Genomic DNA, 26,757 nt, shown 5'->3' with positions numbered 1-26,757 from the left:
TTACACTTGATTATAATTTTTTTCTGTCTGCCTGACTAACCTCACAAGCTCAATTAGGGCAGGGAACCATGGCTATCTCTGTATCTTCGGCAGCCTGCACTGTGCCCGGCACAAACAAGCCACTCAAATATCAGTTGAATAAATGATATCCTTGAATTCCATATGTCCCAAACTAAACACTGAACAATACCTCCCTTTCCCAAAACAGGTTTTACTCCTGTATTCACCTACCATCTCCTCCACCTCCCACATACCCTCATTCACATAGTCTCAACAGAATCTTAGCATTATCTTTCACTTCTTTTTTCTCACTCCATACATACATCTTGGTGTCTCCAGTGAGAAACAAGATCTGTCCCCTGAACCTCAAATACTTCATCTGAGAGACAGTCTATGAAAAGAGCATGGACATTTTAATCAAGCAGAAGTGGGCTCGTCTTACTTCTGCCTCTCGATTGCAAGGTGTTTTTGAACAATAATCTTGGAGCTTTAGATTCCTCTTTTTTAAATGGGTTTAACAGCACCAACCTTATTACATAAGGTTGCTATGAAGTTAAATGTGAAGTACTTAGCACTTCAATATTATTCAATAAATGTTTCCTTTCCCTTCGCAACATCCCTGGCAGGAGTAAGAAGCAGGTAGGAAGAAAATTAAAGAGCTAAATAGAAAGGTCAATAAAATGGGACAAAGTGAAAGGGACAGCATAGAAAGCCAAAGAAGAAATAAAATTTAATTCTCTGAAAGAGCCACATTTACTTTTCTATTGTTTTTCTTCTCTCAATATTTAACACATAATATTTATGCTAATCAAGGAAGGCAGTGATATCCAAGGGAAATGAAAACATATGTCCACCAAAATCCTTGTATATAAATGTTCATAGTAGCATTTATTCATAATAGCAAGCAAGTAGAAACAACCCTAACATCCATCAACTGGTGACTGGATTAACAAAACATGATCTATCCATACAATGAAATATTATTAGGCAATAGAAAATAATGAAGTACTGTCACATACTATGACCTGGATGAACCTTGAAAGCATGCTGAGTGAAAGAGGCCATACACAATAGACCACATATTATACCATTCTATTTATATGAGATATCTACAATAGGCAAATCTATGGAGACAGAAAGTAGATTAGTGGTTTCTTGGAACTGGGGGGTGACTACTAATGGACAGGTAATTTCTTTTTGGTAAGAGACACAAATGTTCTGAAATTAGTGTGAATATACTTAAGACCACTGAATGGGTGAGTTGGTGGTATAAATAAACCTTATTAAAACTGTTAAAAAGGAAAACACAGAGAATAAAAGAACAGCTAGAGAAACATCAAAAATATCTTTCTTAAAAACATTTTTATTTTAAGACATTTTTATTCTATGTATAGTGACTGTAATATGTTAAGTCTTTGGTACTAAGACTATGGTTCCAAGATTTTGTGAACCTTTATGCCGTACATGGAAAATTGTCAAAGGTTTTCAGCCTCCTCCCAAAAGAGAGTGCACGTGGATGGTTACAGTCTGAATGGGCACTTTTTATTAATGTGTTTGCTATGAAACAAGATGTGTTTTTTTATGGTGAGTTGCATTTTTTTTATTTTCTTGAATTTTATTAAATTTATTGAGGTGACACTGGTTAATAAAATTATATAGGTTTCAAGTGTACAATTCTGTAATACATCATCTGTAAAAAATTCTAATTATTTCCTTCCCACATCCTAGTAGATTATCTTGTATGTCCCACTCTGAAGACTAAAGAGCAATTGTCTGGCTATAGAGAAAGGCTCTGGCACTGGCCATGACAAGAATTCATGGACATTACCAGAGAGGTTGGTGAGAGGACAAAGATAGCCAAGTTTGAGTAGAAGCAAATGGTCAGTTCCCTAGAGCAGTGCTTCCTAGACTTGAAGGTACACATGCATCACCTTGGGGTCCTGTTTTCACAGGGCTGGTGTGGCTCTAAAATGTAAGAACATTTAAATGCACTGTAATCAGTAAAACACCATAAAAACGTTGTTATGCAATCGAGCCAAACATTTTTGAGGATGTGGGGTACAGGTCCTTTTGAGAGGAGGAAAGGAAATGGCAGTCCTTTATCCTACTTTGTTTAAGAGAGGGTTTTGGAAAATAACAGCCACTTAACCTCAGTGAGCCACAGTGTCTTCAAATTTATATGGTGGAAGCATCTGGCACAGATTTTAGACTCATATGATCTTAAATTGCTTTAAAATTCACAAAATAGAAAAGTCATATGTAAACAGCTGAAAGCTTATTCAACAAGGTCACTTGGTGTGCGAAAAGTACAGACTCTGGGGTCAGAAACCCTGGGGTTGAGGCCCAGGTCTAACACTTGCTAAGCTTTATATCTTTAGTGAATTCCTCAGTATTTCTTCATACTTAATATGGGTGGGGAAAATATATCTTGCCTATTTCACAAGGCACTAATTGATCAAAGACAAACTGTGAAAAATCCAGAGCTAACATTATAACTAATGGTGAAAGGTTGAATACTTTCCCCCTAAAATCAGGAAGAACATGAGATGCACAACCTCACATCTTCTATTCAAAATAGTACTGGAAGTCCTAGAGAGGGCAATTAGGCTGGATAAAGGCATCCATGTTGGAAAGTAAGAAGTAAAACTATCTGTAAATATAGATGACATGCTCATATATACAGAAAACCCTAAGGAATTCGCTAAAAAAAATTAGAACTAATAAATGAGTTCAGCAAGGCTGCAGAACACAAGGTCAATGTGTGAAATTCAATAGCATCTTTATACACTAGTAATCAACAATCTGAAATAAAATTAAGAAAACAATTGCATTCATAATATCATCAAAATAATAAAATAGTAATACATTTAACAAAATAAGTACAAAATTTGTACTCCAAAAACTCTAAAACATTCTTAAAAGAAATTAAACAAGGCCTAAATAAATTGAAAGGCATTCCATGACAGACAATAATAACTGTTGGCAAGAATGTGGAGAAATTGGAACTCTCATACATTGCTGCTGAGAATATAAAACAATGCAGCTGCTTTAAGGGGAAAAAAAAGGTTGACAGTTTCTCAAAATACTAAACACAGAGTTATAATATGACCCAGCAATTTCACTCCTTGACATATAGCCAAGACAAATGAAAATATATAGTCACCAAAAAATTTATATAGCATTATTCATAATAGCCAAAAAGTGGAAGCAGCCCAAAAGTCCATCAATCGATGAATAAAATGTGGCATATCTACATAATAGAATATTATTCAGCCAAGAAAAAAGTGAATGAAGTACTGTTAATATGGTACAACATGGATGAACCTTGAAAACATTATGTTGAAGAAGTAGTCACAAAAGATCACATAGGGTATGATTTCATTTAAAGGAAATTTCCAGAAGAGGCAAATCTATAGACACAGGAAGTAGATTAGTGGTGGCCTAGGGCTGGGGTGGGGGTAAGGGTAGTGAGATGGATTGCTAATGGATACAGGGTTTCTTTTCAGGGTGATAAAAATGTTCTAAAATTAGACTGTGGTGATTGTTTCACAACTCTGCATATAATAAAAACCATTAAATTGTATACTATAGATAGGTGAATTATATGGTATGTAAATTATATCTAAATAAAGCTATTTTAAAATGTAAACAGTCTAAACAAACCAATTAAAGGCAGAAATCTATAGACTGCCTATAAAACCTATGCTGCCTATAAAAACCCACTTTAAATATAATGACACAGATAAAAGTAAGAGGCAAACTAAAGCTACATTGAGATACCACTATGCACCTACTAGAATGGTTAAAATTAAATATATTGACCATATCAAGTATTGGCAAGGAGGTAGAGCAACTGAAACTCATTGACTGCCATTTTACATTCACATCAGCAACCACTTTGGAAAACAGGTTGGCAGTTTCTTAAATAGTTATATATACACCTACCATATGATTCAATCATCCTATCTTAGCTATTTACCCAAGAGAAATGAAAGCATGCCCATAGAAAGATTTGCTCGCAAACATCTGTAGCACCTGAAAACAACTCCAATGTCCATTTGTAGGGGAATGGATAAATTGTGGTATGTCCATAAAGCAGGATAATAAAAATCAGTGGGTTATTCATACATGCAACATGGATGAATTTCAAAATAATATGCTGAACAAAATAATATGCTGAGCCAAACAAAAGAGACTACATACTGTATGGTTCATTTACATAAAACTCTAAGAAATGCAAATTAACACATAGTGATAGAAAGCAGATGGGGAGCTGGCTGAGAGGGGAGGAATTAACAAAGAACTGGGGAGAAACTTTTGGAGGTAATGGATATTCTCATGATCTTGATCATGGTGATGGTTTCACAGGTACATATATATTTCAAAAGTTATCACAAAACTTATCACATTATACACTTTAAATATAGGCCATTTATTGTATGTCATTATGTCTCAATAAAGCTTATTTTTTTAAAAAAATAGATTAAAGTCACATGTTCTCAAGGCCAAACAGAATCTCACAAATCATTAGAGCAACCCCAGACAGATCCTTCAGCCCCTTTGTGACTTTGATCCTCCTGGTGTTAAGGTGAAGAGGACTATGACCCTGTGTGTTCACCTTCCAAATGGAACAAGCAACACAAGACTGTTAAAGAACCTATTTCAATCCTGCTACTGGGTGCCCTGGCAGCACATATATTTCATTGTATGTGACACAATTTTCAGCCATTCTACATATTGATATAGTTCAAGAAAGGTTTTTCCCTGAACTTTGGAGACACAGTCACTAATAGACTTAGGCAAGATAAAGTCATCCCATGTGGGGTGTGTAGAAAGCAGCTGCTGAGGGAACAATGAAGAGAGGGCTTGTGGAACTGAACAGTGTGATGGCTAAAAGAATAAGCCTTGGAGATAAGTGCCTGGCACATAGTAAGCACTCAAAAAATCAGCAAAAAAAAATGATAAAAATGACAAAATTTGAAAATAAATACCATTAATTCAGAATTTGTCATAATCTAGATTAGAGTTGGGTAGAAAACTATTTTTATACAGGAGTAAACAAGTTTGATAAACACATCAATAGCATAAGCAGGATTTCAGGGGGCATGAAAAATCCCCTTAAGCAAATTAACCTTACAGGTCCCTCAGAAAGAACCTATATGCAGCTTAATACACATAGCACAAACTGTAGAAACAGACTACCTATATTCAAATCTCAACATCAGGGCTTAATAGCCTTGTAACCTTGGACAAGGTGCTAAAGATCTATGTGACTTGGTTTTCTCCAACTATAAAATGAGGATGAAAAGAGTATCTACATCATAGGGTTGTTGGGAGTATTAATGAGTTTAGAACAAACCTTGACACTAAATGCTACTTGTTCATTAAAACTGTAACTGGCAAAAGTCTGTTTCAAGCTACACGTTTTGCTAAAATACACTGGCTTTGCTTACAATTGAATGGAATTAATGAAGTTTCTTTTCAAAAGTAATCTCTCACCTACTCTTCCGGTGATAGCGCTTTAAAAACAACATATCTTGTTAAGTGGTTTGATGCTGTAATTCAACAAAAAAGCTCGATTATTCAAAATATCGTTTGACATTTTTTGGCACATAGTTGGTGCTCAATAAATGGCTACTGAACAAATACTCTTCCAGACCAAAGTAAATTTACCATACTTGATATTATGTTGTAGTCACTTAAAAATAGAACATGCATCACATCAAAATAGGAAATAAAGGACCTAAAGGAGGTAGAATTACCACCTAACCAGTTAACCAACTTCAATGAAGTTGCTCAAGATAAGAAAGGTGCAGTTTATGCAAATGCAGAAGAATTAAGGCTTTGGTTTCAGCCAAAATGATGATGCAATATAGGCATTCTTTAGCACTTTTTGGTGATAACAAGAAAAAAGACAGATTTAATGGTCCACAAACAGAAGAACATAGACCATATCCTAAATGGCCTCACTGGGAAACAGGTCTTCAAAGTAACTGACATGGAATTCACCTATCATTCCTCTTTTGAGGGGAATACTGACCTGGTTTGTAATATCTGTCCCGAGATACCATCCAAGGAAGGAAATCAAATTCCTTTTTTACTAATGTAGGACCAGAATCAAATAGGAAGAAATAGCTCCTTGTTCCGAGTGGTCCAGGCAAGTAGAAGTTGAAAGCATCTTCTACACAGGTAACAAGGAAAGTGCCTTCAAAAGAAGCTGCCAAGTGGTTACCACTCTGTCCTGGGTAATGCTAGACATTTCTGTTTCTTCTCCTTTCTAGACTACTTTTATGGTACTATGATGGCCACCCATTCCCACAGTCTCTTCTTAAATCCTAATCAGACCCTCCCCAACTCTCAAATCAGATACTTCGCTAAGAAGAGAGATCAACAAATGCAAACTTTCTTGTTCTTTGCTTCTCCAGTCTCAAGGGAAAGGGCTATTGTTCCAGTATGGCTTATTCATTTTGGCTTCTATGCTTTTACACAGAATTGCTTGCCCTCACTCCTCTACCTCATCCCAACTCAAACACTTTCTTAAAAATATTTTTAAACCAATAAATGTCTCTTACTTCTTTCACCACTCACTTCCTTCTGGAGTCACTGTCTGGCTGCTCATGAAGTCTGCATCCCTTCTACCACCATGACACAGGTATGTCAAGTCCCTAATATCATTCTTAATACTGCGTTTTTAGTTCATGCTATTAACTCTAGGCTAAGATGGCATCATATCCATCTGTTATCAGCACTATAGCTGGGATGAGCCAGGAAGGTGGTGGAGGCCTTCATTCTTAAGGCAGGAAATATGGAACTGAGCCAGGCTTGAACTTAAATAAATAGGCCTCCTGTTTAAATAAACAGGCAGTCTTTTCTACAGTTTGTGCTATGTGTATTAAGCTGCATATAGGTTCTTTCTGAGAGACCTATAAGGTTAATTTGCTTAAGGGGATTTTTCATGCCCCCTGAAATCCTGCTTATGCTATTGATGTGTTTATCAAACTTCTTTACTCCTGTATAAAGATAGTTTTTTAACCAACTCTAAAAAAAAATGGGTATTTTCTCATTTGGGGAAAGCCCAAGGTAAGAATGACATTTAAAATTTTATCAGCTAGAGTCTACAGCCATGCTACCCTGAACATACTCGATCTCATCTGATCTCGGAAGCTAAGCAGGGTCGGGCCTGGTTAGTACTTGGATGGGAGACCACCTAGGAAGACCAGGTGCTGTAGGTGTAAAAAAAAAAATTATCAGCTAGAGACCACCAAGGACAAGCCTGTAGTCCAACGAAGTCAGATTTATTCACACATCACAACAGAGGGCACTCCAGAGGAACCATTGGATGCTACTTGACAAGAAGGAGGAGGGAAGCATCTTTTGGGTTCCTGTTAAATGATTCTGAGTGTAGCCTAAGGAAAGTGGGGATAAGTTCTGGATTGGTCATTATTTCTGCAGCAGGATTAGGAGAAGCGGACATAAACTAGGGGTTGGGTGCTGTTCTGAGGCAAGGGGAGCTCAGCAACTGGGAATCCCCAGTAATAGACAGGGAATAACAGAGTGGGTCTGGGACATCATCATTGACACAGCAGTATTCACTAAAAGAGGGTATCTTTATGGCTTTGTACAGCTGCTGCATGACTTTGGGAAAAGCAATGTTTCCTGTTAACTTTGCAGTTGTCTTTATCTATGTTGAGCCTCCCATCTCAATTAACAGCAGGTTTGCCTTTGTTGTTGTTGTTGTTGTTGTTGTTGTTGTTGTTGTTGTTGTTCCAGTCCAGTGGATTCTCTAGTCCTGATGTTTTTTGACTCATTAAGATGGATATGGATTCTGTACATCTCCCAGTTTATTTTTAGTCCTGCAAATGTTTAGATCTAGGAACAAGTTATACAACCAAGAATAACCTGGACTATATCTACCTAAAAGTTTAGGTAGAAAACTGAAGACTTCAGGGACATGCGGAAGCTTTTCACCTCTTCTTCCTGTTGAAGGATTTAACTTTTGACTAGAATGTAAGATATGGGGAAATGAATATCTAGCTATTCAGATGATGCCAAAGAATAGGATGTAGTTTTCCTGGGCAATTGCTTAAGATCTCAGAATGACAGACTTCTGACAAGGGAAGGAGGAAATTTCACACAGACCAAAAAGAAAAGATTTTGCTGAAGATTCATTAACATAAATATGGACTTAAAGGAAATTGTTAAAGGAAGGGAAAAATCACCAAAAATGTAACACAGAAAGAAAAACCATGGTGGATGAGAGATACCCACTACTCTTCAGGAGAAAACTACACAAAAGAGCTAGAAATCATGCCTAGGACTGAAGAAGTCCACAGACTGATTTAATAGGGTAGTAGTAACAAAGTCACTAGGGCACTTGAAACACTGAAAAGTAAATATGATCTCACAGTTATCATCAAAAGCTAGTGAGATGGCATCTGGCACTAGATCACAGAAAGCAGTAGAGCGTAGTGTTTAAGGAGAGGTTTAAAGCCAGGCTGACCAGAGTTCAGCTCCCTGTGCTGCCTCTTGTCATGTGATCTTGGTTAAGACACTTACCCTCTCTGAACCTTCATTGGCCCATCTGTAAAATGGGTATTAAAATACTTCACTAAGCTGTTATAAAGATTAAACTTCATAATGCATGTAAATATCTAGCATAGTGTATAGCACAGAGTAAGCATTCAAAAGGTGGTCACTATCATTACCATCATCACCATAATTTGTAGTAAAAAGGTGGTATTTTCTTATGAAATTCAACAAATGAGACAGTGGAAACACAGTGAATAACAGTTAGTTGAGAATAAAAGCAAAGAGAAAGAAGTGATGTTAGATCACACAATGAACCTCTCTAGAACAGAAAAAAGGCCTAGTATTAAATTCCATACCCTTTCCCTCATACTTCTTTTCCCCTCTAATCAGGCATGGGCCACACACACACACACGCCACTTCCCTCCTCTGTTTTTGGTATCTCAGGACATCCCATCCACCCAATCTAAATTTTGAAGTAAATGCTGCTGACCTATGAGAGGTCAGTTTTTAGTAAAAAGAAGGGTTCACAAGCCAGAATTTATGAATTGAAGACTGAAAGATAAGTATAGATAGTTTAATTAAGAAATTTTCAGATAAAATAAAGGAAAGATATCCCATTAGTCAGTGGGGATGGTAGGATTAAAAGATCTGGGGGAAGTAGGTGAAAGAGGGATTCTTGGATATGTTTGCAGAGAGAAGAAAAAGCTCTTTGAAAAAAATACTAAAGATACAAGATAGAGAAAGGAGAGATTAATAGAATAGAATATTTTAAAGGAGGCATTTGGGAATAATTAAAAAGACAGGTGAGCCTTGGGAAAAAATGACACACAAAGAATGAAGATAAAAGTAGCTATGGAAATAAATGTTTTGAGGAAAAGAGAGAGTCTGTGACCAATGGGCTGTTTTCAGGGAAGTATATAACTAGATTATCTGCTGAGTGGAGTTGGGGATAGGGAGGGCTAAATTAGGGCAGCAGAGGAGTATACTAAGAAAATAGAACAGATGCTGTGGGAAATTGGAAAAGGAACCAACCAAGAATGTGTAAAAAAGGATTAGTAAACAGCCATTGAGGATGCAGCTGTGATCAGAAATCACAGTCTGGTCATGGATATAATCTGCATGGGGAAATGATTTTCCTGAGTACCACTCAGCTGTCTGGGAACAGGACAGAAGAAAACAGATGCTAAAGTCCATCTAGGTTTGGAGATTAGCAGGGCAGGTGCAGGGGAATAAGAGGGATATGAGGGAATTGAGGATACTGGTGGGAATTAATATCAAATGACTGTCAGGGTTGAGTGCAGGTGTGAAATGGTTGATTGAGTGGGAAAGACCATAGAATCAGGACAGGACTGAAGTCAGCAAGAAAAGAGAAGGGATTAAAGGTGTCAATGAGGTCAAAGAGGTTCTGTGAGAGTAAGGGGATAGGGAATGTGAAAGGCTAGAAGTATTAGTTAAAAAGCAGAATTTCAGAGTTTGAAATACAGAAGTAAAACAGTTCAAGTTGGTGACAAGGCACAAAGTGTGGCCATATGAAGAAGCTACTGAAGAAGAGCAAAAATGAAGGTCATATTGTTGGAGGTCAAGGAAGTGTCATGCTGGAACATTTGATGATGCATCAGTGTGGCCAGTGACATGGTCTAGGATGATGCCAGGAGTTAGGATAGCATAAAATACTAAGCTAGGTGCAAGAGGCAACAAAGAATGGGAGTAACACAGAGACTGGTCAGTGACAATGAAGAGAGTTGATATACTACCCAATGGCATGCATATTAAAGAAAAGGGAAAAGCAGTTTTTGAACTACCTAGCACCAGAAGCTAGCTTTGAGATTGAGGAATTAAGGGAGAATGAGCAGCTTCCATTTAAGAGGGTAGTGAAGAAAATAGTGTAATCAAAGCAAAGAGTTCCAGAAAAAAATGGGTGAGAATAAATGGACATTTATGGACCAAAGAACAGGTGTTTTGCAGGGCACAGGAGATCTGAGAAGGGAGAGTCAGCCAGGAAACAATACGCCTATCAAAGGGGAAGGGCTGTGCCAATCTTACAAGAGGGAAATTTCATCCTTTAGGATGCTGAAGAAGCAGCAAGAGGAACTACAACTCTATAAATTTCACCAAAAAGAAGAACTGATTGGTAAAAGTAGAAGTGAAAGAAACTGTTGGAAATATGGTCATGTCATCTTAAATACTATTGGCTAATGAATGACCAAGGACAAAAAAAGTGATAGATACAAAGGTAGTCCCCAGTAATTAGGAATGAAATTTTCTACAAGAGACCACAGTGACTCTTACATACACTACAGTTAAAGAGAAATTTTAAAAAATATTTTTGGGAAAAAAATATCTCATAATTTCATCAACCCCAATCTTGAAGGGAAAAAGGAGAAATAATTTTATCAACCCCAATCTTGAAGGAAAAAAGGAGAAATGATTAAGCAACACAATGTAGCTACACTAGAAACACGCTGACGAACTACAGGAACTAATTTAGTTATAGTAGCTCAGATATTGCAAGGTAAGATCATAGACCCTAAGTAGAAGATATATGTGAACAGGTGACAGACAGCAAATGAGCAAGCAAGAATACCAATGGGATGACTTGGTTCCTATTTCTAGTTCATCTTAAATAATGATAGTTTTCAAATTGGAGACAATAGCACAAATGTGAATAATAGTTTGTCAGAGCCCAACAGATGCTGAGATACTGAGAATGACAAGTAGTTTAAAATGAATTTGGGTCTGTGGATCCACATCAAGGGTATCCCATGGTATTGAGGTAACCAACATTCCTGATTGAGAAGCCACTGCTGGTAATCTCTGAAAAATCAAGGCCAACTACAAAAATGAAGGAAGACTGTAGTTTGACAACAGCCCAATTTTCAAAAGCCAGACATTTCTAAAACAGCTCAGAAATCAAGACTGCTGACCTTGATAGAAAAACGGACTACAATGTAGTAGTGAGACTGGTAGACTGAGGTAATGCCACTGACTAAGGGTCACTGAGTTTCGGTAAGTAGTTAAAGACATTTTCTCATGAATACATTCACACAAGACTTTGAGATGTGCTCTGCACTGTTACACAAGTAGGTTGACTTATGATTGAATAACTTTATGCAAAAAGAATGCTAATGGAATCCTACTCAACAATAAAAAGGAACAAACTGTTGATAAATGCAACAACTTGGATGAACCTCAAGGAAATTATGCAGAGTGAAAAAAAACCTATCTAAAAGGATACAAATGTACAATTCCATTTATGTGACATTCATGAAATAACATGATTATAAAGATGGAGAACAGTTGCCAGGGGTTAGGCATGGGGAGGAGGAAGGGATGTGGCTATAAAAGGGTACAACAAGGGAGTCTTGTAGTGATGGTAGAGTTAAGTATCTTGATAGTAGTGATGGCTACAAAAAGTCACACATGTGATAAAATTTCATAGAGCTACACACACACACACACACACACACAAAAATATGAATTAAACTCTATGGATTGTACCAATGTCAGTTATTTGGTTTTGATACTGTACTATAGCTATGTAAGATGTCAGTTTGGGAGACACTAAGGGAAGGGTACATGGGACTTCTCTGTATATTTCTTAGTAACATCTTCTGAATCTATAATTATTTCAAAATAAAAAGTTTTTATTTAAAGAACACTAATGGATCTATGTCGGCCTCACAAATGGAGATCTAGTTCCGTATCTAAGGGTTCTGTACTTGGCACTACTGAAATACCACTGTAACCCAACAAGTTAAATAAGACTGAGAAAGCATGTTCATCAAGTTTAAGAATGACACAAAACATAGAGACACAGCCAATCTGATTTCAAATAGAACTAGAATTCAAAAATATCAACAAGCTTGACTAGGGACTGAAATATAATAGAGACAAAGGTAGAACCCACCATTGTATCCCCGGCACACAGCACAGTGCGTAGCACAAAGAAGAGGGAGCAAAAAATATCTAGTGAAAAAATAAGTGAATGTAAGTTTCAAAATGTTCAGCAGGTTTAATGGGGGTTCATCTGAAAAGGCCCTTCAGGGAGCAGAATGATAATATTCCCTCAAATGGTTATAATGTTTTGCTTCATTTAAAAAGTATACATATTATTAAGGGAGGGTAGAGGCAAATATTATCACTGTACTGTGCACTAGTCTGACTACATATATAGGACCAAATCAAATCCTAGAGGACATGTTTTAAAGGGGACATGAATAAACTAGTGTATATCCTAAGTAAGGCAACTGAGATGGTTAATTATCTAGAAATCTTATTATATGAGGAACACTAGAAGGAACACAAGATATTTAGTCTGGAAAAGAAAAGATGTGGCAGGTGGGAAGAACAAGTTAGATAATAAGTATAATGTAGACCATGATATAATGATAATATTAAATACTCCATTGTAGGTAGCATGGCATTTTACAATCTACAACATGCTTTCATACTTGTGTCCTTACCTGTCCAATATCTGAAAGCCTGGCAAGTAGGGAAAGGGTTAGATTTTTTCTTTCTGTGCAGCACAGTGGGTACAGAATACAAAGTGACAGATTTCAGCCAAAATAAAGAAGTATTTTCAAACATTTCAGTCTTCATGACAATGGAATACCAATAATGGTAAGAGCAACAAGAATGTGCTAGTAGATATAACAAGTACTACACATTTATTATCTAATTTTAACATCACAACAGTCCTGCGGGGTGGTACCATTATCTCCATTTCACAGATGAGAGAACTAATACACAGAGGGGTTAAATAATCTGCCCAAGGCTATAATAACAGCTAGTCAAGTGTCAGAGTCAGGCTACTCCACTCCAGAACTACTATTTGTGGACTAACTGGAATGATCACCCACTCAGGCCACTGCAGGGTGAGTGAACTGTCAGGCTGAGTCATAGGCTGGACTAGATCAAATGTAAGACAACAGGATTCTAGGAATCTTGGATGATGGGCTAGTTTGGGAAGGAAACACAAAGTGGGGCCCTTCTGGAAGTGGTATGGCTCTAGTCAAAAAAAAGTAACATTTTTAAAAATGTATAGTGTACTAGGAAGGTAAAGGACATTGCTATCAAAATCTTTCCAACACATATAATTTTAGTCTTGTAATGAGTATTTATGTTATTCCCTTATCTCTTTTTTTCTCCTTTGCTTTTTTACAGAACATTTTGACCATATTTCTACAATTTCAGTCTTAGCCTAGATTTATGAGTAAGAAAAAAAATGCATAATGCAATGTACATAGTAACTAAAAGCTATGCTATTGTCTGTTATGTCTCTCTCACCCCTAAATTGAAAACAAACAAATAAAACAAAGCAAAACAAAACTCTATCTAAGGCCCTGTAGCATGTTGAGAGTGAAGACAACAGTATAAGGCCCAAAGAGTTAATACAGACCTTGGAGACAGTATTACAATTCTCTACTTATTCAGATCAATTTTGATTTCACCAAAATTTGCAATTTGAAGATCTAACAGAAGATTAGTGTCATCATAACTGAATCACAAAAGTACCTGTGAATGACTTGCTATTCTAATCCGTGCACCCATTAATTGTAACATATATTAAAATCACAAAACTCACTATACTTTGACAGTTCTAATTAATAAGTTTTCTCTGTGCAAACCATATGAATTGAGATTTCTATCTTTGGGGAAATAGAGTAGGGTTTTCCTTCACAAAAAATTTAAAAAAGAAAGAAATCTGCCATATTGAAATTCAGTACAATGTTGCTAGATTGAACTGTCTTTGGAGCATGCAATACATGATTAAAAGTAGAAACAGAAGATAAAATATTGAGTCAAATCTAGATGAATTTCTGAAAATAAATTAGAGGGGGAAAAACAGTCAACACAATAAGCAACCTGTATTCAGAAGCAGCCAAATTATCTCAGACTTTTAGCAATGGCTATGCATTCGGCATCTCAACAGAGTTGCGTGTGGGGTGACAGTCTGAACAGCTCATCAGAAGCCTTAAGAAAAAACACACCAACTCTGTAAAATAAAAGTGCTTTGTTGAGTTTCTACAGATATATGCATTCCCATCCATTGGGTTCTAGCTGGAGCTTAAGGAGCAGAGGTTGTGACAAAGGGCTGTAGAGTTTTGACTACTTTATAAACAGGCCAACAGGCAGCCTGCAGCCAGAGGATGAGGTCTGAACTGACCACAAGGGGCGGAATCTGGAAAATGCAGCTAGCTGGGCAAAATGGTGGGGTGCAAGGGTAGGGGATGGGTAGGATTCTCTTATTAATCAGAGACCCAGCATCCTACATAATGTGAAAAAAATCAGTTAGCACCAGACCCCAGAGTCAAGCCCAGGTCTATTTGCCTAAAATAATGAACACTAGTCTGTCAGTCATAAGAGACTGCTCCTCCACTAGCTAGCCCAGTAACTCCGGATAAATTATAACCTAAGGCTCAGTTCCCTCATCTATAAAACCAGAGAAGTAATGGAGGGAAAATTTGGTTTTTGACCTCATATCTCATCCCAAAGGAAATGCTAGACAGATTTAAGATTTAAATATAATTAAAATAATAAATACAGCTATGAGAAACAGGTCTACCCCTGACATTTACAAGGCTAGAGGCAAGAATATAAATATAAGCTCACAATACCCCACTTCTTTTCCTCCCTCCCCTGACCCCCTTCCTTCCTCTATGATTAGGGACCTTGGGCATATATGTGTGTACTACCCAGTCCACACATCCAAGCTCTACCCACATTTCTCCCATCAAACAACTACTCCTGAGAACTAGGAGAACTCACACCTATGGAAGTCCCCCCTCTTAGGAAGACAGACCCAAGGAAGAGGCCCTTGCAAGCCCTGGAAGCAGACTGAGCAGGGAATTCTCAGCTTCAAAGAACCTAGAGTATGGTCTAGAAGGAACAGGCAGGAATTCTGGGTGGGTACATCTCCTTGGCCCTTTGAAGTTCCTGCCCTGTGATGAGAGACATGTAAAGTATAAACCATAAAGGAAAGGCTGGTACATTTAACTATATAAAAATGGAAAAGTTGTAGATGTTAAAAATGAATCGATCATAAAACAAATATCAAAACTGAGAAGAAATATGTGTAACATTGTAACAGAATAACTATCTTTTAATAATTAACTCAAATTAGTTAAAAAGTAACTACCCAATAAGGAATTATCAATAATATAAGCATATGAAGAAAACTCAACCTCACTCATAATTAAAGGAATACACTACAACAAAAAGCTCTTTTTGACTTATCAAATTGACAAACATTTTCCAAATAATAATACACAGTTTGGCAAGATTACAAGGGTGTAAACTCATTAAATTTTACCCTCCTATCTATCCAATTCTACATTTTATAATTTATATCAAAGAAATAGTTAAGGATGTGACAAAGAGGATGTTTACTGCAATACTGGTAATGATAGAGAACAACTGGAAACAACTTAAATGTCTCAAAATGGGATTGGTTAAATAAATTATGGTACATTAATACAATGGAGTAGTCAAAAATCAAAAGTGTTATTGTAGATGAAGAGTTGACAATGTAGAAATATGTCCATGATGTAAAGATGAAAAAAGGAAGTTCATAAAGTGGTATAATTTATTTTATTGTTAAAGTTACACACACACACACACACACACACACACACACACACAATCTAGAATGCTATCAGCGTATTAAAAATGTTCTCTCGATTATGAACAAAATACTCTACTGTGGTTCCACAAGTGGCCCTGTGCAGTCTAACATGATGAAGCCTTCAATCTTCCTACCCAATTAGGGCTCCAGATGTGTGTGTCCAGCTGCCTACTGGATATCTCCTTCAGAGATCAAACATCTCCAAAACTAAACACATGTCTTACAACCCAATCATTCTCCCCAAGCTTTCACCTGAGCATCTGTTAGAAACTTTCAGAAAACTCCCACCTTATCCTTAAAAGAATTAAAAAATGAATGAGAGGATCCTGGGAAACATGGCGGAGTAAGAGATGACCCCAGATCTCTCCACTTGAAACAACAAGAAGCTGAACATCTAAAACTCAACAAAAAGCACCCAAACTGCACACTGGCACATCTGAGCATGGGATCTGCACATAAGAGCTACCACAGGTCAGAATCCCGGGTGTCCAGAGGTGGACTAAGAGAAAAAAAGAAGCTGCCTCTCGCAGCCACCGGTGCTACCAGTAGAAGGAGAGGGAGGGGAGAAGGAGAAGCAAGTTCCCTGAACAGCCCTGCCTGGGAGAGCCGTGAGCATCATGCTCCAGCGACAGTGCCAAGTCATCAGGGCAGAAGGCAGAGAAATGGGGACAGTAAAAAAGCAGGGACCATAGAGAAACAACGGTTGATTTTTACTAGCCATGGTTGCAAAACAGAGGCTGAGCCTCAGCCCCCACCTTCCAACCCAGAGGGCCCCGCCCCCAACACACTCCAGGAAGGAACACCGTGGAGCCCCAGGGGAATCTAAGCAAACACTACGAAACTGTCGCTAAAATTGACAGGAACTGAGACTAAGGGTAGTGAGCATGATTAAATATCTATAAGGAAAAAAAGACATTATTAAGTTTGTATATAAAGCACAGATCCAAGAGGCTTAGACGCTGCTTACTGGAAATCAAAAGAAAAACACCTTATTTGCAACAAGCTAGGGAACACTATATAATAAATCTTCTTTCTGGGAAAAAAAAAAAAAGCAGAACACACTTCCATTAATGACCAGACGGACAAATAGTCCATTAAACACTATGAACAACCAAGGTGACAAGGCAGCTCAGAAAGAAAAAGAAAAATCTCCAGAAAATAAGCTTAAGACATAGAAATATGTGACTTAAATGACAGAGAACTTGGGATGGTATTTCTGAAAAAACTCAATGAGATCCAAAACAACTCAAATCAACAATTTCAGGAATTGAACAAGCAACTAGATGAGCAGAATGAGTTTTTTAGCATGGAGATTGAAACCTTCAAAAAGAACCAAATACACCTTCTGATATAAAAAACACACTGCAAGAGTTGAAAAGTTAAATAACAAGCTTGGGAAATAGAGTCGACCAAATGGAGGAAAGGATCAGTGATATCGAAAACAGAATCTAGAAATAAATCAGAAAGAAGAAGAGAGAAACTAAAGAATGAAAAATAATGAAAGAGAAATACAAACACTAGCTGATACCATCAGGAGTGGAAACATAAGAATGATGGAAATTCTCGAAGGGGAGGAAAAGGAGCAGGGATTAGAAAGCATTTTCAGACAAATAGATGACAGTTATTTCCCAAATCTAAGGAATGAGCTGGAGCTTGGAATTCAAGAAGTCAACAGAACACCCAATTATCTCAACCCAAAAAGGCCTTCGCCAAGACACATTGCATTAAATTATCAAAAATCAACAACAAAGACAGAATTCTCAGGGCAACCAGGGAACAGAAGATGGTAACCTATAAAGGAAAACGCATTAGATTATTGTCGGACTTCTCAGCACAAACCTTTCAAGACAGAATGGAGTGGAATCAAATATTCAAACTATTAAATGAAAGGACCTACCAGCCAAGAATAATGTATCCAGCTAAGCTCTCCTTTAGATATGAAGGAGAAATTAAGACCTTTCCAGATATATAGAAATTGAGGGAATTATCACTACAAGGCCTGCACTACAGGAAATACTGAAAGGGCTCAGCTCACCTAAAACAAAATGACAAAAAAAAATACATAATTAGGAGTAAGGTGACTAGCAGGCTGATAAAAGCAGAGGAGTACAACCCTTACTAGGAATAGGGCTTTATAAGCTTAAAATAAGAAGAAATTTGCTATAGCGAGATAGTAATGAATGTTCAGCATACATAGGGACAAATTGAGACAACAATGACTGAAAAGGTGAGGATTCAAAGATCCAAATTCACAAAGGGGAATGGAGATAAGGCACATGGAGAAAAAGATGGATGACTGTGTATGTATGTATGTGTGTGTGTGTGTGTGTATATATATATATCTTTATATATTCATAATGGTAACCACATGCCAAAGATTCAGAACCGAAGTATATAACATAAAACAAAAAGAATCAGAGGGAAAACCCACAAAAGCCATCCAAAATAAAGAAAACAGAAGCACAAGGAGAAGGAAGCAATGGAAACACCAAGCTACAAGAAAGCAAAGATAAAATGGCGATAAGCAGACCTCATATTTCAATAATCGCCCTACATGTAAATGGACTAAACTCACCAATAAAAAGACACAGAGTCGCAGAATGGATCGAAAAATAAAACCTGACCATATGCTGCCTCCAGGAGACACATCCCAGCTCCAAAAACAAATATAGACTCAAAGTGAAAGGGTGGAAAATGGTATTTCAAGCAAATGGCATTCAGAGAAAAGCAGGAGTAGTGGTACTAACATCAGATGAAATAGACTTCAAAATAAAAAAGGTAAAGAAAGGGACTGAGGGACACTTCATAATGATAAAGGGAATCATGCACCAAGAAGACATAACACTTATTAATATCTATGCTCCGATTCAGGGAGCCCCAAAATATAGAAAGCAATTACTAACAGAACTAAAGGGAGAAACAGACCAAAACACTACTGTAGTAGGGGACCTATAAACTCCACTGTCAGATATGGACAGATCATCCAAACAGAAAATCAATAAGGAAATAACATCTTTAAATGACACATTAGACCAACTGGACATAATTGACATTTACAGAGCCTTCCATCCCAAATCAGCAGCTTATATATTCTTCTCTAGTGCACACGGAACATTCTCAAGAATCGACCACATACTGGGACACAGAGAAAGCCTCAACAAATATAAGACGGTTGAAATCATACCAACCATATTCTCTGATCATAATGCTTTGAAACTAGAGATCAACTCTGCAAAAAGAAATCAGGAAGAACCACAAACACATGCAGATTAAACAACATGCTACTGAAGAATAAATGGGTCAGAGAAGAAATAAAAAGAGAGATCAAGAGATATACAGAAACGAAAAATAATGATAGTACAACATATCAAAACTTTTGGGACACGGCAAAAGCAATCATAAGAGGTAAGTTCATATAATTACAGGCCTATCTCCAAAAACTAGAATGAGCCCAAATAAACAACCTAATGCTTCATCTTAAAAACTAGAAAAGAACAAATGAAGCCTAAATTCAGCAGAAGGAAAAAAATAATCAAAATTAGAGCAGAAATAAATGAAATTGAAAAGAAGAAAACAATAGAAAAAATAAATGCAACAAAGAGCTGATTCTTTGAGAAGGTTAATAAAATTGACAAGCCCCTGGCTAGAATCACTAAAGAAAAATGAGAAAGGACACAAACAAAATCAGGAATGAAAGGGGGGAAATTACAACAGACACTGCAAAAATACAAAGGATCATACAAGAATACTATGAAAAAGTATATAACACTAAATTTAATATCCTAGAAGAAATGGACCAGTACTTAGAAAAATACAACCTCCCTAGACTGAACCAAGAAGAACTGGAAAGTCTAAATAAACTGATCAGCAGTATGAAAATTGAAACAATCATCAAGAACCTACCAAAAAGTAAAAGTCCAGGGCCAGATGGCTTCACCAATGAATTCTACCAAACATTCAAAGAAGATTTAATACCTATTCTCCTCAAACTCTTCCAAAAAATCACAGAGGAGGCAATACTTCCCAACTCATTTTAAGGGGCCAATATTACCCTGATACCAAAACCTTGTAAAGATAACACACACACACACACACACACACACACACACCACACAATAAGCCACACACACAACAATAATACACACAACTACAGACCAATATCTCTCATGAACACAGATGCAAAAATCCTAAATAAGATACTAGCGAACCGAATACAGCAACATATTAAAAAAACTCATACATCAAGATCAAGTGTGCTTAATCCAGGGGCCCAGGGATGGTTCAACATATGCAATTCGATGAATGTGATACACCATATAAACAAATTAAATAATAAGAATCATATGATCATTTCAAAAGACACAGAAAAAGCCTTCGATAAGATATAGCATCCATTTATGATCAAAACACTTAACAAAATCGGAAAAGAAGAAAAGTTCTTTAACATAATAAAGGCCATCAACACTATACTTAATGGTGAAAAACTAAAAACCTTCCCACTAAGATCAGGAACAAAGCAAGGCTGTCAACTATTGCCACTGTTATTCACTGGAGGTCCTAGCAAGTGCAATCAGACAAGAGAAAGATATAAAAGGCATCCAAATAGGAAACGAAGAAGTCAAACTGTCACTATTTGCGGATGACATGATTTTCTATATAGAAAACCCTGAAGACTCCACAAGAACACTACTAGAAACAATAAGCAAATACAGTAAAGTTTCTGAACACACAAAGTTCAAAAATCCATAGTGTTCCTATACTCTAATAACAAAGTGTCAGAAAAAGAAGAGAAAATAATTCCTTTTGCAATTGCAACAAAAAGAATAAAATACCTAGGAATAAATCTAATGAAACATATGAAGGACCTATATAATGAAAACTAAAGACTCTATTTAAAGAAATCAAAGAAGATTCAAAGAAATGAAAAGATATTCCGTGTTCTTGGATTGGAAAAATCAACATAGTTAAAATGAGCTATTGCCTAAAGCACTATACAGATTTAATGCAATCCCCATCAAAATTCCATCGGCAATTTTTAAAGAAATAGAACAAAAAATCATCAGCTTTGTATGAAAGCACAAAAGACCCCGAATTGCCAAAACCATCCTGAGAAAATAGAACGAGGCTGGAAGCATCACTCTGCCTGACTTCAAATTATACTACAAAGTGACAGTCATTAAAACAACATGGTATTGGCAGCAAAACAGACATGCAGGCCAGTGGAACAGAATCGAGAGACCAGAAGTCAACCCATATTTATATGGGCAAATAATTTTCAACAAAAAATGTCAAAAATATACAGTGGAAAAAGGAGAGCCTCTTCAATAAATGGTGCTGAGAAAATTGGAAGGCCACATGCAAAAGCATGAAACTAGGCTGTCTATCACCACACACCAAAATTATCTCAAAGTAGATTAAAGACCTGAATATAAGACCTGAAAAAATAAAATGCATAGAAGAAAACACAGGAACTAAACTCAAGGACCTTGGACGTAAAGAGGATTTTATGAATTTGACCTCAAAAGCAAGGGAAGTAAAAGCAAAAATAAATGAATGGGACTACATCAAACTAAAAAGCTTCTGCTCAGCAAAAGAAATCATCAACAAGCTAAAGAGACAACCATCCGAATGGGAAAATATATTTGCAAGCAACACATCCGATAAGGGCCTAATATCCAAAACGTACAAAGAACTTATACAACTCAATAACAAGAAAAATACAAACGGTCCAATCAACAAATGGGCAGAGGACCTGAACAGACACTTCTCTCTAGAGGACATACAAATGGCCAACAAATATATGAAAAGATGCTCAACATCGCTAGCTATTAGGGAAATGCAAATGAAAACCACAATGAGATACCATCTCACACCTGTTAGAATAGCTATAATCAATAGGACAAGTAATAACAAAAGTTGGAGAGGATGGGGAGGAAAAGGAACCCTCTTACATGCTGGTGGAACTGCAAATTGGTGCAGCCACTATGGAAAACAGTATGGAGGTTCCTCAAAAAAATAAGAATTGATCTACCATATGATCCAACAATCCCTCTAATGGGTATTTACCCCAAAGACTTGAAAACCCTATCCGAAAAGATATTTGCACACTAATGTTCATAGCAGCATTATTCACTGTGACCAGGACATGGAAGCAACCAAAGTGTCCTACGACAGATGATTGGATAAAGAAGCTGTGGTACATATGTACAATGGAACATTATTCAGCCATAAGAAGAGATGAAATAGTGTCATTTGTGACAACATAGATGGATCGCGAGATAATCATGCTAAGTAAAATAAGCCAGACAGAAAAAGTTGAAAATCACATGTTATCACTTATATGTGAGATATAAACCTATAAGCAACAAATGAACAGGACAAACAAATAGTGGTTACTAGAGGGAGATATAGGGGAGAGGGGGAGGCAGGCTGGGTAAAGGGGATCAAATATAGGGGAGTAGGGAGAGGTGAAGTGGGTACGAGTGATCAAATATATGGTAGCTGAAGGAAACTGGAATTTGGGTGGTAAACACAATAGAATATACAGATGTCAAATTATAATGCACCTACAAACGAACAGAACAAATAAACAGAGACACATGGACAATGGACTAGTAGTGGTTACCAGAGGGGAGGGGAGAGGAGAAAGTGGGAAAATAATAAATAAAATGTTAAATGAATGAATGAATGAATGAATGTTTTTAAAAATTATAATGCACCTGAAAATTATATAATTGTATTAAGCAATGTTACCCCAATAAACTTAATTTTTAAAAAATGTTCTCTCTTTCTTTAATTTTGAGATGTTAAAGTTCTTCTTTGTTCCTTTGTAGCTTCTAATTTGTAAAAACTTGTTATAATAAGAACATAGTACACTAATTTTTATTTTTTAAAGAGAAAAGATGGATTATTATTTCTAAAAGAGTTGCTCTAACACTCTATAAGAGTATATCTCTGTAGCTTTAACATTTTAGGATTCTACGAAAGGAAAAAATCAATGAACTGTATGGTATCCTCTGGAAAGGATGGAGTCACTGCAGCATTTTCTCTATTAAAGGGACAAAATTCTATTACCATAAAACAATCAGACAAAAACAATAAAATCCCACCTGGAAGACAAAGGCCCTGCAAGTATATAGAGTGGACAGTCCCCACTACTTAAGGCTCTAGAGTTCTTTTTTTTTTTTCTGAATTTTATCTTGAAAGGTATATTCTTTTTCTCCCCTGAAGTCCTTTTTTTTTTAATGCCAAATGACTTCCATATAAAAACAAACCAATCAATTTGATAAACAATTGTTAGGTGGAAGGAAAGGACAGAATTAAACATAGTGGTATTGGTAGGGGCTGAAGGGAGAATTTTTTTTCCACTTCTTCATTTCAAGGTTGAGAAGCTTCTCTTAGAATAACATTTCTAGGCTCTTTATGACCCTTGCTTACTCCTCCCCATGGAGGGAGCTACAATTATTTGCTTCAGTCATTAGAGAACAATTTATAAGAAGAAATTCATGTTAAACCTAAATTTCAAGTTTGACCCACATTAACTACAGTTTAAAAACAATTTATTTACCTGTCCATCTATCCATACCTAAAAAACATATGCACAGGCACAAGCTATGTGCTTAAGCAACACTTGATGCCTGGATGATCCAGGAGATCAGAAATCAAAAGACTTAAATATGTAGACTGTTAAGTGAGTGGAAGTTTCTATGTACATGCAAGAAAGGGGTCTGCCAAGGAAGGCATAGCAACACAGACGGGTCCTGAAAAAATCCCCATTTCAGTGTATTGAAACTCTCTCCATTTTGTGTCATACAGAGCTTCCATTTGGTGAACAAAAAACCATGCCAGTCAATGATCTGTCACCTATTTCTGAATGTTCCTTTGAGTTCAGACAGGACCTCTTTTAAAATCCTATCTTTCTCCAGCCAGCTCAAATGTCACCTCCTTCCTAAACCTTCTCTCCTCCTCACCATAGCTGCAAATTACCTCTTGTGCTCTTAAGATTCTAATCCCTTTGTTTCTACCACTCATTACTTATGATTTTATATAGAGTTGCGTGTGTACGTGTTCTTTTACTAGATGATAAGCTCCTTGACAAAAAGGTCTAAGTTACTGATTTTTATCTGAGCCATAATATCAACACAGTGTCTTACAGTTATTCAATAGATGTCGACAGGACTAAAACTTTAGAACTTACATAAGTTTAAAAAGATCCTCCCTCCTCACCTCTTGATAATGCAAGCATTAGAGAACAGATCTAATTTTTACCTTTCTCAGCTTTTAGTCTCATTTCTATAACAGGATGAGAATCACCCACCCCGGGAGCTGGCTTGATAAAACTCTCTAGAACAGTGCCATCTAACAGAAATATAAAAATGCTAACCACATATACAACTTTAAATTTTCTAGAAGCTACATTAAGACAATTAAAAAGACTTGTTTATTTGTTGTTTCCAAACTCATAGACACAGACAACAGTTTAGTGGTTACCAGAGGGAAAGGGAGAGGGGAGACAGAAAAAAAATAAAAGGGGTCAAATATATGGTGATGGAAGATTTGACTTTGAGTGGTGAACACACATGCAGTAGATGGATGATGTCCACAGAACTGTACACTTGAAACCGATATAATTTTATTAACCAATTTCACCCCAATAAATTTAATTTTAAAAAAAGTAAAAAGAGTGAATTTAATTTTAATAATAGATTTTATTTAACTCAATTTATCCCAAATAGTATCACTTTAACATGTAATTAATGTTTTAAAAATTATTGAAATACTTTATATTCTTTTTATCATACTAATTCTTTGAAAGCTGGTGTGTATTTTCCATTTACGGCATGTCTCAATTCATATCAGACACTACTTATTTACTATGAAAGCTAGTTACTTAACCTCAGTTTCCTCGATTTTAAACTGGGAATAACGGTATTTACCTTATAGGGATTTACTGAAGTTTAATAATATACGTAAAGGATTAGAATAGTATCTGGTAAATTGTAAGGGTTCAATAAATATTAAATAAATATTAACTGCCTTTACACCATCATCCTCTATTTGCTATATAAAGAAACTGAGCATATGAAAATAACAAGTGTATTTCCCAAGTACAAAAAACAAATCAATGCTGGTTCTATTCTCTTTTAAATAGTTGTCTATTAAACCATGCAGAGCAGCTGGGAGCAATGGAAAATCATATTTTTACTCATTTAAAATTCCAAAGTGCTAGCCAAATGGAGTTTGGGAGTTTGTCCAAATGGCAATATTCTTCAAAATGGTAGCTTAGAGAAATGCCATCCAGCTGTGTTATACTAACAGTCCTTTCACCCTACCACTTTCTTTAAGTTCTTTCCACAATTGCTGCAATGTTGCACCCATGTGAATTGGTGAAAAAGTATAACTCCTTAAGTTTAATTCTGCATTATTTGGGGTTATTTTTGTTGCTTTTTCTTAGCTGACTAGTGAAGTTGAATATTTTTGCATAAATTTGCAAAATGTCCAGCACCTAAAACCATCTTTGACATACTTGATTGTGCATTTCAGAAGACTCAAAGCAGAGAAGCAGCCATACAGAAGCAATGAAAGAACTGAAGGAACAATGGCCTAGGAATCGAGAAACCTGATTTCTGGCCCAGTGTCTATGATTAAATCACCACATGGCCTTGGGTCCACTTAAATTCCTGAGCTATATCTCAATTTAAGATAAGGTTGGTAGCCTGCAGTATTTAGGACTAAGAATTAAAATGTAGTATACCACAGCAATAACTCAATATGAAATTGCATCAGGTCTTAGCATTCTTGTTTAGCTCTCTTTAAGTGTTCTGGCAATAAGTTCCCCTTGAAAAAATGAGTATTGACAAAGTTTGGGGATAATTTCCCTTAACATCCAAATAATTAGAATACCTAGAAAAGCATAATAAGATTCCTCTTTCTGATATTTACACTGCTATCACTGAAATCCAAACAATCATCATATCCTCCAAGGTTAAGAATTACAGGACATCAGCATAAAGACAACGGGGCATCATTGACCACCTCCATGGCTCTCCTCCTACACCCAAATTCCCTGGAGCAAGGTTTGTGGGGGACAATATAGGATATTTAACAGATTCCTGACTTCTACCCACTAAATGCCAGTAACATTCCCCCAGTTATGACAACAAAATATGCCTTCAGGCATTGCCCAATGTCCCCAAAGGAGAAAAATGACCCTCAGTTAAGACCCACAACTCTGGATACTAGACCATGGCTACCCTAAATTCTTTTGGAATTAATATAACAGAGACCTGCAATTTTCAGGGTGTCACTGCTTATGACACAGCCTAATTAATACAACATGGAGTGATCAATTTCCATTGGCAATCGGGATTCTAGTTAATTTTCTAGTTAATTTGTAATTAATACTCATATAATGAGAAATACTCTGTAAAATGACCCATTACACTGCAGTGCTTATCCATGTATCTTTTTCAGAGCCCAAACAATGTTTTCACACAAATAGCGATTTCAGTAGCTAATATTTTAGATTAAGATATTTAAATTTTAGAGCTCATTATATATATGCTTTCCTTTTTATTATGGTGACATTGGTTAACGAAATCCA

General features: G+C 36.5%; 1 protein-coding gene and 1 non-coding gene across 4 annotated transcripts in view; one reads left to right on the top strand and one right to left on the bottom strand.

Annotated features, from left to right (window-relative positions):
• CLCN5 (chloride voltage-gated channel 5) overlaps positions 1-26,757 on the bottom strand; it is a 161,855-nt gene that overhangs the window by 118,042 nt on the left and 17,056 nt on the right. The gene's annotated exons all lie outside the window — the stretch shown is intronic.
• On the top strand, positions 7,114-7,232 carry LOC120612446 (5S ribosomal RNA). Its single transcript, XR_005655446.1, has one exon. It is a non-coding gene; the product is annotated as a 5S ribosomal RNA (ribosomal RNA).

Source organism: Pteropus medius, unplaced genomic scaffold (genome assembly GCF_902729225.1).
Source record: "Pteropus medius unplaced genomic scaffold, Ma_sr-lr_union100, whole genome shotgun sequence".
Classification (NCBI taxonomy): domain Eukaryota; kingdom Metazoa; phylum Chordata; class Mammalia; order Chiroptera; family Pteropodidae; genus Pteropus; species Pteropus medius.
Note: the sequence above shows the minus strand (reverse complement) of the source record. Positions and strands in the feature narration are given on the sequence as shown.